This window comes from Canis lupus, chromosome 10, assembly GCF_048164855.1.
Source record: "Canis lupus baileyi chromosome 10, mCanLup2.hap1, whole genome shotgun sequence".
Classification (NCBI taxonomy): Eukaryota; Metazoa; Chordata; class Mammalia; order Carnivora; family Canidae; genus Canis; species Canis lupus.
The window spans coordinates 62,561,605-62,578,154 of record NC_132847.1 but is presented as its reverse complement, the minus strand read 5'-3'; the positions used below and the strand labels follow the sequence as shown (position 1 = coordinate 62,578,154).

The 16,550-nt window shown below is 40.7% G+C and overlaps 1 long non-coding RNA gene and 1 pseudogene across 1 annotated transcript; one reads left to right on the top strand and one right to left on the bottom strand.

Moving 5' to 3' along the window:
- The first annotated feature begins 352 nt into the window (after positions 1-352).
- The window catches only part of LOC140641795 (protein BTG4 pseudogene), a 29,580-nt pseudogene continuing 13,382 nt past the window's right edge, over positions 353-16,550 (top strand).
- LOC140641796 (uncharacterized) lies at positions 2,370-15,444 on the bottom strand. The gene is made up of 5 exons (XR_012038381.1): positions 14,952-15,444; positions 8,724-8,848; positions 7,198-7,382; positions 5,751-5,868; positions 2,370-2,838 (listed from the first exon to the last, which is right to left on the bottom strand). It is a non-coding gene; the product is annotated as an uncharacterized lncRNA (long non-coding RNA).

Here is a 16,550-nt window from a genome sequence, read left to right as displayed (position 1 = left end):
CCGCTGGCGGGAGGCGCGGCGGCCCCGCCCCGGAGGCTGGCGTCCTGCGGGCCCGGCGCGTCCGGGCGGCACGTGCCCGGGGCCCCGCCGCTGTCCCCGCGTGTCAGCGGGGCCGAGGGGACGGTCCGAACGCGGCGGGGGCTCCCGCGCCGGCGGCTGCGCGCGTGGCGTCGTGGCGTCGTGGCGTCGGGCCTCGTGTGCGCGCACCTGCCGCGGCTCCTCGGAGCGCGTGCGCGGACGGCGAGGGCGCGGGGCTGCTGCGCGGGGGGGGGGCGGGGGGGGGGAGGCTGCTGCGCGGGGAGGCTCGCAGTGCGCGCCCGGGTCGTCTTGGGGGGGGCGGGGGAGTGTGTAAAGCCGGGGCCTCGCTCTTCCTCCTGGAGTGGATTCCTTGTTTTTTTGTTTGTTTGTTTTTTAGAAGGACCATTTTTATTTTAATATTTTATTTTAAGTAATCTCTACACCCAACACGGGGCTCGAACTCCCAACTTTGAGATCAAGACTCGAATGCTCCATCGGCTGAGCCAGCAAGGTGCCCCAACAATGCCATTTGTGTTTTTTTTAGAGATTTTATTTATTTATTCATGAGAAACGCAGAGAGAGAGAGAAGCAGAGACACAGGCAGAGGGAGAAACAGGCCCCATGCAGGGAGCCCGACGTGGGACTCGATCCCCGGACCCCAGGATCACGCCCTGGGTGGAAGGGGGCAGGCGCTGAACCGCTGAGCCAGCCAGGGATCCCCAACAATACCATTTTTAAATAAGACCGTAATCATTTCAAAGGCAAGATCACTTAGTTTTCTTCATTTATACATCAATGACAACCCTATTTTCTTAATAGTTTTCTATTTACATTCATATCAAACATTAAATACAGAGCATATTCTTAAGTACAATGCCAGTTTATAGGAAGGTATGGTCTGAAACGGTGAAGCCCACCCAGCCTGTTACTTTAGGGTGTATATTGAAATTTAAAGAATTCCATAATATTCTGGGATGTCAAAATTAGAGTTCAGCCACTGTTCTCCCAATACGTAAGTTCTACTCACCTTTAAAACATGTTGGTAAGAGATTTAAAAAGCTCATCCCATTTCAGTAATTCTTTAAAACGTCAAACTCTTAAATAATGGGGTTTTCCTTATGTAAACTCAGTGGGGACTCCCTGTCCCTAATTGCACCCCCCATGACCTCATAAGGCTCCTGATGTGATTGAAATGGTGTTTCTTCAGGAGCTCATTGGAATCAGGGTACAGAACTAAGTATTAAAAAGTCAAATAGCTTTGTAAGCCTTAAAAAGCATACCAGCAGACCTCAGATCTTATCCTCCCTATGCCTGGTTATCAGTCCCCAGAATGACTATTTTCAACATTTTCCAGTTGTTTTTTCCAATGCTTTTTTTCTCTCTTTCTACATTACAGGCTTTTTCTAGTGTGTCTTGATATCCTCAGTTATAGATAGTATCTGTTGCTTGGAAAATGAGGGTTTAAGTCTCTTACAGACTACTCCCCAAAATAACCTTTCCTTCCACATTGATAATAGGTGTATTAAAAATAGTTATTTATCACAGTATATTAAAAATAGTTAATTGTCACATTAATTTATAGTATATTAATGTTTACATTTCTATTACAAAGTACATTACATAATCACACAATACATAAGCAGAGTCACAGTTACGCAATAGTCACATTATTACTTTTTAAAAGATTTTATTTATTTATTTGATCAACAGCACCAGCAAGGGAAGCAGCAGAGGGAGAGGGAGAAATAGGCTCCCCAGTGAACAGGGAGCCCACCTTGGGATTGGATCCCAGGACCCTGAGATCATGACCTGAGCCACCCAAGTGCCCCCAATAGTTACATTATTGCACACGTTGAAATAGTACTGCATATCAAGAATAGGAAATTTTTACAGGGATACCACCAGTGGTTGGTTGGTTGTGTCTTCTTCAAGGACTCAAATTATCTGCTCAGAGGAGGGAGTCTTTTTTAAAATTGTAATTCCAGAGGGAGTGATTAAGGTTTTCTGGGTGATGGACATCCTTTTTAACCAAGTAAGACAAAACAAAGCAATATTTATTTCTCTTCCCCTCCCCTTTTTTAAAAATCAGAAATAATATTCTCTTTTTGTTTCCTGGGTTCATAATTTTTATCTCGGAGGACATTAATCACAGTAGTTTATTTTTTAGTTATTGTTGTGGGCTTCTTCTTGAATTGTTTCAAGTTTTGTTGTGTTTTTATCATTTGATTTGTTTTCTGCCATGGTACTAGTGTTTTTCCCCAACTATTTTTGCATTTGCAGTGAAACAAAAAAATTTTTTTTGAAAGCTCTTTGAGTATGGGTGTGGCCTGTCACATAGTTTCACTGTAGGGTTTTCTTTTATTTCACTGAGGGGAAAAAAAACCCATTTATTATCATCCATAAGTAATTTCTCTTAAGCCTAGTCAGTTACCCTGTGAGGAAACTTCCAGATTCCCACCTGTGAGTTATAAGCCTTACTGCAAGTTTTCTGTGACTGAGGAGGGAAGGAGGCTGGATATCTCATTATTTGGTAAGTAGTCATTCACTTACTTTGTTTAGGACTGGTACTGGCCCCTTTAGTTGTATCTGGTACTTCTGAATGTGATTCACATTTTCAAGAATATATTAAATAGGACAAGCTAAACTGTAACAAATAGACACCAAATAGATAATGTCTCAGACACAACAAGATTTTATTTCTTGTTCCTTAAGAATCTAAAATAGGTTTTCCTAGTTGGCAGGCAGCTCTTCTATACATAGTGAATCCAGACTTCTACCCAGTGGTTTTGCCATCCATAGAAACCCCATCACCAACTTCATCTAGCCAGCAGAAAGGTAGAGAGAATTTCCAAGATGAAAATATTTAACAGATTACTATCTGTGACTCACTCTCTGTAATTCACTATCACTATAAAATTTATGGCTATAACTTAGGGAAAACATTGGTAAGTGCTACTAGGTGCCTAAGACAATCTCTTGTTCACTCACAGGTTTCTTTCTTTCTTTCTTTCTTTTTTTTTTTTTTTTAAGATTTTATTTATTTATCCATGAGACACACACACACACACACACACACACACACAGAGAGAGAGACAGAGAGACAGAGACACAGGCAGAGGGAGAAGCAGGCTTCATGCAGGGAGCCCGATGTGGGACTCAATCCCAGGTCTCCAGGATCATGTCCTGGGCCAAAGGCAGCACTAAACCACTGAGCCACCTGGGCTGCCCCACTCACAGGTTTCAGTCATCCTCAAAACTTTATGAGTTCAACTTTACTTCCAAGTGAGGAAGGTGAAGTTCTGAGAGAATTAAGTTTCTTAGGTTCACTGCTGCTAAGTGGCACATCCAGGGTTTAAAGCCAGATTGAAAACCAGTTCATTTCACCACATATTTTTTAAGATGTGTGATAGAAAATAGCCGCTAAACATCATTAAAAAACATGAAATAAATGTTCTTATGTGACATTTTGTTTTGAAATAATCCCTGAACTGCATAGAACATAAAGCATATTGAAAACTACTGTTGTATATACTAAATTTCTGGCAAGCAGTCCAAAACCAAATAAACCTGGAATATTAAAATAGGCTAATGTGATATAGAGCAATTGGGTGGTTATTTTAGACTAGGGGGACTAAGGTTGCCTTTCTTAAGAGGTAATATGAAACATATTATATATACAAAAGTCGATGTGTCAGTACACTTTAAAAAATAATACATTGAAAGCCTATTACCCTGCCACTAAGAAAGAAATCAAATATTGTCAGTAATTTAGAAGCCCACTACATGTTCCTTTGAGGTCACATTCTCCTTCCTACAACACCTTCCCCGACCTCCTTGCCTCAAGCAACCATGGTCCCAGAATTTTGTGTTCATCATCACATTCATTTTCGTTGAAGTTCAACTACATTTGTCTATATCTCTAAACAATATATTGCATTGGTTTGCCTATTTTAGAACTTTCTATAAATGGAATCAGACTATTTTGTCATTCTGTTAGTTGATTCTTAGCTTTGAAATGAGGTTTTCAGAAATCATGTATTTCGATGCTGTCAGAGTAATTGATACATTTCTCTGCAATATGCTTTTCCACTGTATGGATATTATTTGTCCATTTGATATTATGAACAAAGATGTTTTGAATTTTTAAATAGATAATTCCTGTTTCCACATGAAGAATTTCTCTAGAGCAAGAGTTTTTAACCTTTAGAACCCTTTGGAAATCTTGTAGGCCTGTGGAACTATAGGGGGTGAGGGCACTCATAAAAAATAATACTTATTTTCAGTTAGAAGTTGGTGACAATTGTTAAAAAGCAAAATACAACTGAGTAAATTTTGAAGATGTAATTGCTTTTATTAAATGATTCATGATAGGGCACCTGGGTGGCTCAGGTCATGATCTCAGGGTCCTGGGATCAAGCCCCAAGTTGGGCTTTGTGTTCAGCGGGGTGCCTGCTTGAGGATTCTCTTTCTCCCTTTCCCTCTGCCCCTCCTTCTGCTCTTGAGTTCTCTCTCTCAAATAAATAAATTTTTAAAAATGATTCATGAATTGGACAACATTGCAATCTAGCAAGTGGAGAGATACTCTGAGGAGTTGTACAAAATGGAAGGTTTTTGTAGGAAGGAGGATGCAAGAAAGTTACGAGCAAAAGGAAAGAAAAGAGGATTGTTCTAGGCAAGGTCACTTTCCCTTGGTGGTGGTGAAGGGGAAGAGCAGGAGTTCTTTTTTTTTTTCTAAAGACTTTATTTATTCATGAGAGACACACAAAGAGACAGAGACACAGGCAGAGGGAGCAGCAGACTCCCTGTGGGGAGCCGGATGTAGGACTTGACCCCCGGACCCTTGGATCAGGGTCTGAGACAAAGGCAGATGCTCAGCCATTGAGCCACCTAGGCATCCCAAGAGCAGGAGTTCTTATCATGCAGATTACCTCATCTTCCTTTTGCTGGGGGGATGGAAAGGGCCATGTACTGACTCAGTGGTACCTATGAGAAGATTCCTGGCTGAGCAGTTAAGATTACATTTCTGGGAAAGGTTGATACCACAATTAGATTGGTTATTAAGCCCTGGTTTACTGATTTGGGGCCCTAACCCAAGTGATGCCACTTTGGGCCAGTGTTTCTGTTTTTTTTTGTTTTTTTTTTTTTTAAATTTTTATTTATTTATGATAGTCACAGAGAGAGAGAGAGAGGCAGAGACACAGGCAGAGGGAGAAGCAGGCTCCATGCACCGGGAGCCTGATGTGGGATTCGATCCCGGGTCTCCAGGATCGCGCCCTGGGCCAAAGGCAGGCGCCAAACCGCTGCGCCACCCAGGGATCCCTTTTTTTTTTTTTTTTTTTTTAACATAATAAAGATATTATTTTTTCCCATCTAATTTACCAGGTCCTCCGATTTCTTCCATAGATACATTGGGGATCTGTGTATCAGAGGTTAGAAACAACTGTGTTGACTATATACCTAGGAATGGAATTGCTGAGTCATAAGATATGTACCATATTCATCTTGACACTAAACAGTGACACATGTACCATATTCATCTGACACTAAACAGTGTCAGACTATTTTATAAATTTATACCCTAATCACAGTGTATGGGGTTTTTATGACCAATTTTTTATACTGTCCATTTGTTTTGATGAGTAGTCTGATGCATTTTTACACCTTACATAACAAATAGGTATCAAGTTAAAGGGTGGAGGAAATTACAGGAGGTAGCAAAGGCAACAATCCACCTGATGGTGTTTCTGCATGTTTTTGTCCAAACGTCCAGCTCATGCAGATCTGCAGAAGGAAGCAGGAGAGGTGGATCCAGTGCTGTCCCAACTGAGTACGAAGGAGGGCAGTACCTACCTGTAATTGGTGACATCTCTGGGTAAGTACCTTAACTGATGTATTCTTAGGCCACTAGATGGTGGTATAGACCACCTTTTCTTCATTAAAGTGTGGCCTGTGTGCTATTTTTGTTGTAATTTCTGAGTTCCTGTCATTGAAGCTATAGTTAGTGTGGAGTTACCTCCCAGTTCTCTTTTTTGTGTGCATGATACAGGATTATGTATTGGAGGAGAAGATTTTCAGTAAAGACTGTTAAAGAACAAAAGTTCAAGTTTGAAATTTGAAGATGTGAAGATGTAATTGGCTTTATTCAAAAATTCATGAATTGGTCAGCATCTCTTTGAGTAAATAGACAGGTACTTGGAAGAGTTGTGCAAACTGGAATAGTTTTAGAGGCAGAAGGAGGTTATTAGCAAAAAGGAAGTTATTAGCAAAAGAGAAAGGATTATTTCATGTCTGGTCATCTTTTAAGGGGAAAGAAATGAAGGGAATGGCAGGGATCTTATGAAGATTACTAGTGCTGATCAGGAAATTTCAGTTTGACTGTTCAAGGTCGCACTACTGGGAAAGATGGAAGCTGCAGTTAAGTCTTGGTTTGCTGTTATGGGTGCAAATGACTCCATTCTGGGTCTGTTGTTTCTTTCCTAACAAGGCGAATTACTATTAATGTTTATGAGTTTCTTTTCTTCATTTTTATAATTATTTATAAAAGGAATTGGAAATAAAAAATAATTCCAATTTTTCATTCAGTGTTTCTTAAAAAGTTTTCTACTCATATCAGTGAATATTTTTGTTAAGCACCTGTTGAATGTTGCACTTTGAATTAAAAGCTGTGAGGGAAGGAAAATAGACTGCACACTTTTTCAGCTTGTCAGCATGTCTTGATATTTCTGTATCAGCCTCCTTCTTGTTAGTCCTTTTGGAATTACTAGCAGTAAAGATTTGTGAGCAACTCAGTATTAAATATAGTATGAATTTCTTTGAAGTTGTTTCTATTTAAATTGTTTTTATTACTAAAACACATGAACATGTTTAATGTATATTATTATATCCCTTTATAGATATCCTATATTGATACCTCCTTCTTTCCCTTGAGTCATGAGGGATGAAATTGCAACTGCAGTTTTCTTTGTCACAAGATTGGTGAAAAAACATGATAAATTAAGTAAACAGCAAATAGAAGACTTTGCAGAAAAGCTGATGGCCATCTTGTTTGAAACCTACAGAAGTCACTGGTACTCTGCCCTTCCAAAGGGCAAGCCTTCAGGTGTATCAGGATAAATAATAATCAATAAAGATCCCATTCTAGAAAGGGTTTGTGCTGAAAGTAACATGGATTTTTCTCACCTGGGACTTCCAAAGGAGATGACCGTATGGGTAGATCCCTTTGAAGTGTGGTGTAGGTATGGTGAGAAAAATCATCCATTTACAATTGCTTCTTTTAAAAGGCAGGGGGGAGGAATGGGAGCTTACCCAGCAGATCAGCTTTGCTGTTAATAGAGCCACTTTAGACCACACCTCAGGCATTTCCTCTGTTGAAGAAAGTTGTAACAAAGAACCTCAGATCATTCCTAAAGTCAGTAATCCGAAGAGTATATATCAGGTTGAAAACTTAAAACAGCCCTTTCAATCTTGGTTCCATGTCTCCCACAAAAAGAATATGACACATGGCCATATGGGCCTCCTAGGGAACACTTCTCATGCATTGCATAAACATCCTAAAGGTCAGAGGCCTGCTGCTAACCACCGGGTACAGGTGGTTAGCAGGTACCACTGGGTGAACACAAACCGATAATGCAGTGGCTGGGCACCTCTGCATGGGACAGAGCTCAGAGGAGCTGCTTTATTTTCTTTAAAACAGAAGAGAATCTAAGGCTGTGAAGCCCACGAAACAGAAAAAGTACTCCCATCAGGGACTAGGGTGCCGTAAAGGTGAATCCTTTCACACAGATCATGACTATGTTCTTAGCTGTGCTTTTAATTCGTATGTAATTTTATGTGAAGTTTTATGTAACACTAATGAATGTATTCAGTAAGGTAATAGAATGAAGATATTGACCTGGGATAAGATTCAATGAATTATGAAAAGCAACAGTTTAAATAAACGCACTATGTTTTTTTTTTCTTAAAGGTATTATTGGCTTTCTTTATGTTTTGCATTTAAAAGTGAATTATAGTGCTAGTAGCATTTTAAAACTTCTCATTAATAAATATAATTATTTCTCGAAAAGGGCTTGGCAAGTCTATTGCTTTGAGTAATTTTTGTGCCTCCCAGTGAGCTGTGGAGAGATGTTATGGGAAGAGTATTTCCAGAACTTTAGCTACTTGTTTTAGATTGTTACTAAATATGTTGGCTTTCTCCCTCATATGAATTGAGATACTTTTTAGCTTAAAACACTCACTTAGTTTTGATATAGTTTTTCACTAAGTTCTTTTTACAAATGAAGATCCATTATCCAGTGCTCTCCAGTATAATTATTTTAACCTGTCATAGACACCTACTGAATGAGTAATTACTTCACTTTTTAATGTATTTTAGCTTTACTCGCCAATCATTGTTCCTGCAGCATTTTTAAAAAATATTTATTTATTTATTTATTTTTATTTATTTATTTATGAGAGACAGAGAGAGGCAAAGACACAGGCAGAGGGAGAAACAGGCTCCAGCCAGGGAGGCTGACATGGGACTCGATCCAGGGTCTCCAGGATCATGCCCTGGGCCAAAGGCGGCGCTAAACCGCTGAGCCACCTGGCCTGCCGTTTAATTTTTTTATGTGAGAAATAATTTAATTTACATTTTTCTGAATTCTTGTGAATTCAGCATCTTTTCATAATTTTGTAGGCCATATTGTTTTCATTTTTCGAGGTCTTACCTTATTACCGTTGCTTAATTTTCTGTTGTATTGTTCATTTTTATCTTACTGATTTCAAGTCTTGCTGGAAAAGCATGAAAAAGAAGATCAAGGCGATGTCAAAACTGCCTAAGATAGTAGGTGACCTTAAAAAAAAAAAAAGATAGTAGGTGACCTTCAGTGTTGGCTTCTTGCATAATCCAGAGAAACAGACCTGCTCAGTGGGATGGACAGCAATCCCAGTCCTGCTTCCTGCCACTCACACATCTGCAGGCAAGTGATTTCTCTGTGCCTCCATGTCCTCATCTTTATTTTATTTTATTTTTTTTAATTTTTATTTATTTAGTCACACAGAGAGAAAGAGAGAGAGAGAGAGGCAGAGACATAGGCAGAGGGAGAAGCAGGCTCCATGCACCGGGAGCCTGACGTGGGATTTGATCCCGGGTCTCCAGGATTGCGCCCTGGGCCAAAGGCAGGCGCCAAACCGCTGCGCCACCCAGGGATCCCTGTCCTCATCTTTAGAATGAAGATGATGTACCTATGACATAGGGTTGTTATGAGGATTGAAATGATAAGTGCTTAGAAGGGGCCTGTCGTTAAGGATTGCTGTGTGTGTGTGTGTGTGTGTGTATGTGTGCACACATGTGTGAGTTTTATTGCAGAGGATAGCCTAACAAGGACTGAGTTTAGAAAAATTGGCTGGGCAAATTCAGCTATCATAAGCTGAGAAATGATACATCCAGATGCACTTGATATATAAACTTATTGGAAACGTGATTTTTCTCTAAATTGATGCTTAGCTGCAAATTGACAAAAAGGTAGCCAGAGAGGTCAGAAAAAAATGGACAGAGAAGACTCATTACAGTGTTGCCCGCCTGTCAGTGTTTGCAAGCTCAGTGGCTTGATCAGAAGGGATAAAATGATCCCACTCTCTAAAATCAAGAAGTACAGAGCAAGCACGTGCAGAGAGTCTTCCCCACAGACCAAGTGGGTAATGCAGAGAGTCTGAGTTTGGAGCACACAGACCTGGTTTGGAATTCTGGTGCTGCTACTTATTGGCTGTGTGACCTTGGGCAAGTTCCTTAGTCTCTCTGAGCTCAATTCCCTTGTTTGTTGATTGGTGATAATGTTACTCCTAGTTAGGGTTGTAACGATAATGAAATGAGGTAATTGTCACCTAGTATTTTCCCAAAGAAGGACTAAGGTAATTATGCTTTTTGAGGCCATTACCTGGTGACAGTGGCTGCTGTTCCTTTCAGAGCATGGGATCTGACTGGGTCATTTAATCTTGGTCTGCAGATTCCAAGTGAACTACTGAGGCCACAGAGGGAGTGACTTCACATGGGTAGAGATCGTAGTAGAGACACAGCCAGGCTTCAGGTCTTCAGGCTTCTGGTGCAGGGCTGGTTGTTTTAGCCTTTCTCTGAGCTGAGCTGGGCTCACAGCCCTTGGTGGGGTCTTCCTCAGGTCTTCAGAGGAAAGAGGGCAGGACCCTGTGTTCTATGTCACCCTGACATGTGACCCCTGTGCACTCCGTAGGGTTTTTAGCTTGTTGCCTCTGCTAGGTGGCCACGGCCTTGGGCCTCGTGCTGTCAGCCTCCAGAAATGCCCCAGAGGGAAGGGGTTTCATTTTCAGCATCGCTGTTTCCCACCTGCCATGAGTGCCTTTGTGGCACAGCTCCATGAGTGGAGCTTTGTCTGGGGCCCTGTAATGCTTGTTTGCGTGCTGGCTGGTCCGGGAGGCTAGCTGGACACGTAGGGGTTTGCCCCATGCCTTGTTTCCTAACATTTGCCCTTGGTTTGTAATTTCCTTTCCCCTCTGTGCCCTGGTCATAGATCGTCCTGCCAGCTGTGTTTGTCTGCATTGCTCTGGTGTTCAGCCTGATTGTGCCCCTTTGGCAAGTACCCCAGCCTGGAACTTCAGCCCTGGATGTACAACGAACAGTACACATTTGTCAGGTATGTGTCTGCCTCCTGCACCCTGGGAGAGAAGAGAGCTCAGGCTGACCAAGGGTGTTTGTGCTACTGAGGGCCAAGGGGAGGTGGACCCCGGGATCACTCAGTGGAGTGGCCTTGATCAGCCCTTGAAAGCTCCTCCACAGACTGATGTTGGATGCAGAGAACAGCAGCAAATTGAACCTCAGATAATAGACCAGTCTTCTGTTGTCATATTTGAACTTTTCTCCTCTTTATACTAGTATTGCCATCTACAATATGTATTTTAACAAAATAAGCTGCCCTTCTAACTTCTATGATTAAGTTGTAAAAATATTTGGATGTTTACAGCTATGTTAATTTTATAGTTGAATCAAAGTGTTTGTATACACTGTACCTCTAGGAAGTCAATACTTTTTTTTACCACAATGCAATTCTTGAATTTTTATCTCTTAAGTTGTAGATACTAGCTAGTATTTATTCTTTAGACAAAAGTACCCCTCATTTTCTAACAAACAATCCAGTACTTCAAACAAAAGGTTAAAGGAATTTCTTAATCTTGTTAGGCAAAAATTTTCTTCATTCTGTAAGATTTATAGATCTTTAGATGGGGGAGAAATATCAGTGATATAAAAAACAAGGGATGTTGGAGCACCTGGGTGGCTCAGTGAGTTAAGCTTTTGACTCTTGACTTGAGCTTAGATCATGATCTCAGGGTCATGATATTTAGCACTGCATTGGCTCAGAGCTTAGTGGTCTGCTTGAGATTCTCTGTCCCTCTCCCTTTGCTCCTCCCCCTGGCACTTGTGCTCTCTCTGTCTCTATTTCTCTCTAAGATAAATAAATCTTTAAAAAAAAAAAAAAGGGAAGCTTTTTAAAAAAAAAGTTATATATGCACACACATATGGTATATATATATATATATATATGCTATATGTACACATTTTATACACATAGTATATATAGTATATACTATAATATGCATGGTATATATACACATATAGTATGTATACTGTACATACTAGTGTGTGTATATATACATTGTATATATGGTATGTGTATGTGTATGTATGTATGTCCATATATATACACACATATCTCAGGTTTACTTTATTCTTTATTTTCCAGGCTTAGCTTGTATTGCTCATGGCTGCAGAACATGGGCTTATTTATAATTTGTGCTCATTATTGTTTATATTTTTCAGTTATCCATGCAAATATTCAGCCAATAAAGTCTCCCTGACCTTTGTAGAAAATCCTGGTTGTTAGTGCCTAATGGATAATTGTGAAAAGTACTTTTGAAATACTGATCCTTACTAAGTTTGTGAAAGTGCTTTTTTTTTTTTTTAAAGTAGTCTCCATGCCCAGAGTGGGCCTTGAACTCATAACCCCTGAGATCAAGACCTGAGCTGAGATCAAGAGTCAGGTGCTTAACTGATTGAGCCACTTAGGCAACCCTGAAAGTACTTTTGAAATACAGATCCTTAATAAGTTTCTTTACTTCACATTAAAATACATATGCAAATATATATTATGTATGTGTGTGTTTATATATATGTATGCTCACACATACTTTATATATATTTATACAGTTTCTATTCTGGAGTCCTGTTTATCATCTATCATATCAAATAATATATGGCTAGTGTCTAAGGTCTGTGTTTTATTTATTTTTGTGTTAAGAACCTAGCACTCAAAAAAAAAAAAAAAAAAAAAAAAAGAACCTAGCACTCAGGAAGTGTTTAATAAAGCATTTACTTTGAAAAACCTTTTTACCTCCCAATTCCTGTTATTTAATGAACTACTGAACTGGCTGCTTCTCATCTCATGTACCCACAGTGATGACACTCCTGAGAACATGGGTACTCAGGAACTCTTGAATGCCCTCATCGAAGATGCTAGCTTTAAGATCCAACATATGGAAGGAAAACCAATCCTCAGAGTGCTGTTTTAGACTCTCCTTGACTGGTTTCTTGTGGTTGTCACCTGATCTCCTCTCTTAACATTGCATTTATCAGCTGCATGCCACACTGTGACTACCATCATTTGCACTTTGAATCATTTTTTATCTTAAAAAAGCTAATATGCTGACTTAATTGGAATATCTAGAAGCGAACATTTGGAGAACATTCTAACATCTTGCAAAGCAAATCATTATAGTTTTTTTCTTTTTACTGCTATAGCATATTAATATTTAATTTAATAGCACTTCATACTTAATGGTCAGATCAGTAAGTCTCCCTCTCCCATCCACTCCTGTACTGAAGTTTTGTAATGGGCTGCTCCATTATATATAATTTTTGGTTTTGCTAATCAGCTTTTTCACTTTGACAACCTGAAAACATAATATACTTACTTTTTATGATTATTCATAGTTTTCTTTTAAACATGTATTTTTTATGACACTTGTCTTCAAAATCCTTTTTAAGGCACTGTGTAAACAAATTCATGAATGCCCATAAGGCTCTAAGTGTCTGGGTGGGGAGGGCAAAGGTACATCAAAGGATCACTGAGTAAAGACAATGAAGAGAGGTGAGGAGCTTTTGAGAGCCAGGGCTGGGAGAGGTGGGTTCAATTTTCTAGGCTAGAAAGACAAAAGAGACATAAATGCTTCGGCTTTGATGAAGAGTACCATTGATGTGTATTGGAGGCAGTCTGAAGGCAAGATCTCTGTACTGACAACGCTTTCTGAAATTCAGGTTTTAAGCTCCTTAAAAAGTGGTATAACTGAGGGAAATTTGACTGGGACACTTAGTAGTGGCATTTAACTTTATCTTAGTCCATCATCTTCTGGAGGTTTTAGAGTATGAACTTCAGGAGGGCACCGTGTCTTGACTTTTCCATCAAGTTGTAGTACTTTAGAGAGAACTAGAGAGCAATCCACAAATCTGTTCTTTTGATATTTTTAGTACATACAAGAATGACATAAAGAGTGTGGCCGTGCTTTGTAGAATTTTGCAACAGGAAGGGATACTAGAAATGCCCTGTTTCAACATGTCATTTCGTACTTTTATTTTACTGGTGGAGAAGGGCAAGAGTCTGGTGGTTCGCAGTGATTCAGAGCTCAAGTCAGGCATAAAGGCCTTGTGATGCTTGCAAACAACCTAGCTCTTCATGTACTGAGCACCCTCCCCACATCTCCTCCAAACCCCAATTCTGTACTCATTTTAAAACATAAAGTGAATCTTGCCACTCCCCACCAGATTTATAGCACATTGGACATAACATGCAGACTCCTTCCCAGGCCTGGGTCATCTGGCCATCCTCCACCCTCATCTCCCAGTATTCTCTCTCCTATGTCATCCCATCCCAGCCCACTGCCTTCCTGCTGTTCCTCAAACATGGGAAGTTCATTTCTTTTGGGGGGCTTTGTACTAATACTTTCTATTGCCCTGGCTTATAATGTATTTCTCCTCAAATCTTTTCCTGACTTCTGATTGTGTATGCCTTGGAAGAAGGCAGTAGTCTCTCTTCCCTTGATTCACTGTCTTCTTAGTTTTTTTTCTGGCTAAGTGACATTTGTTTATTGCCATATTCCTCTAGAGGAATGCAAGCTCTATGAAGGCAGGGACTTTGTCTTGTTTACCCCAGACTCTCAAATATGCAGAACAATGTCTGACACATAGTTGATGCTCAGTGAATATTCGATGAATGAACACAGGGGCAAGAGACCTGATGCCAGTGGGTTGGGTTGACTGGAGTTTGGTATATGAACATTTAGGACCTCTTTGTATTCTTTCATCCTTAACTGTAAAGTAAGTCTGCAGCTTACAGATTAACGAACAGTGAGGGGATAGGTGCATGTTTGTGGTTGTTATTGATTGATCTGTGCTTCTGAGCCAACGGGAAAGGCCAGATCCTCTCGGGTGATGCTACTTTGATGTCTTCCCTTTGCAGAGACGTGCCCTGCTCAGTGGGGGAGGAGGAGTGGACCACCGCCCCAGTTCCCCAGACCATCACGGACCTCTTCCAAAATGGGAACTGGATGATGGGAGAATCCCTCACCCACCTGCCATGTAGCAGTGACAAAATCAAGATCTGTCCATGTGTCCCCTGGGGGCAGGGGGCCTGCCTCCCCCACAGGTGAGTCGCTCTCTGTGTGACTGAGCAGGTAGTGGTGCAGGGCAGGCTGGGAAGCTTCTGCTTGGGAAGAAGGAATGGCTGACCTGTCATGTCAGGGTGTTGTCTTTCAGTCTTGATCTTAATTCTTATCACAGAGAAAAGCATGTGAGTTCTGAGGGGGAGGGACTTGGTCTACAGTTCCTAGGTCTTAGCTTGTTTCTCTATTTTGAGAGGTGAGCTGAGCTTACTTACTTGTTTGAGTTAAAACCAGAACACGACACTCTGCTCAGTGGGCCAGACGCAGTGGAAGACACAGTCTGGCCTCTCCCACTGAGGTGATGCAACAGAACACACTGTGACAGGCCCGGCGTCATCCGTGGTTCTGCCACAGAGGAGCTGGTGATGTGGGACAGGCCACTCAGTTCCCCGGGCCTGTTTCCTTGCCTCCGAATTAGGGAGGCTGGCCCATAAAACTTCTGTGGGTCTTAAAACTGACATTCTGAAATTGTGAGTGTTGGGGAACAGTTCTGAGCCTTTTTACTGAGAACAATTTCAGGAAGATTCTCAATCACTTCCTCTGACTCAAAGGATTCCATTAGGGATGTCTGGGTGGCTCAGTGGTTGGGCATCTGCCTTTGGCTCTGGTCATGATCCTGGGTCCTGGGATTGAGTCCACCAGGCTCCCTGTGGGGATCCTGCTTCTCCTTCTGCATATGTCTCTGCCTCTCTCTGTGGGTCTCTAATGAATAAATAAAATGTTTAAAAACAAAGCAAAACCATAAAAACCCAAAGGATTCCATTAAGCAAGTGAAGAAACACTTGAAGCTAGCTAGGCTATTTTATCTATCCCAAAATCTGTCAGAAAAGTGGGCCCAGCGTTGCTGGTGGGAGTCATTGGTAGGTCAATCAGATCACCTAGCTGCTTATTGTTTAGGACTTTTGCAAAGCCATCACTAGTATTTAGTGATTGTGCACCAGCCAAGACTGAACTACTCTGTATATTTAATATTTGAAAGTGTTTATCATGTATATGGAACGTGGCAATCTTATCTCCTACACAGTATCAATATAGGTCATTAGGAATTTTATATAATACTCTGTATAATGGGCTGATAGGACCATTTTTATAACCAGAATCTTAGAATTTTTCTTTCTTTCTTTAGAATTTCTATATCTATTAGATTGATATGCTATATACTATTGTTTTTAAATTTATTTACAGCTGGAAGAATTTAACTTGAGTAGTTTCACGTTAATATTTCCATACCTACTAAGTTTTCAAGCCACATACCCTTGTGAGAATTACAATCTGCTCCTCTTTCAAGGTCAGGAACAGTGGACCGAAGTGAATGCCATTAGGACATTTTCACCTCTTTCGGTAGTTTCATTATGGTACTGGACTCTCTTAGTTCAATGAGATACTATCCATTTGTTTTTCAGATTTTTTACTTGAAAATTATCATGTTTAAACTCCTAAAAATGTACTTTGGGATGCCTGGGTGGCTGAGTGGTTGAGTATCTGCCTTTGGCTCAGGGCGTGATCCCAGGATCCTGGGATGGAGTCCCACTTCAGGCTCCCTGCAGGGAGCCTTCTTTTCCCTCTGCCTATGTCTCTGCCTTTCATGAATAAATGAAATCTTTAAAAATAAATGTATCTTATTTATTGAACAGATGTTTTTCCCTGGGCTATTCATCGGATATTTGTGTGTATGTTTGTATGTATGTGTCCTCCTTGATTATGTTCTCAGCTAGCATCAGTGATTCCTTAGATCCTCGCTGACTTTATCCCTTCAGGAAGAGCATGACAGTGGGCATCCTTGTGTCCATCTGTTATCTTTTAAAACATTCTTT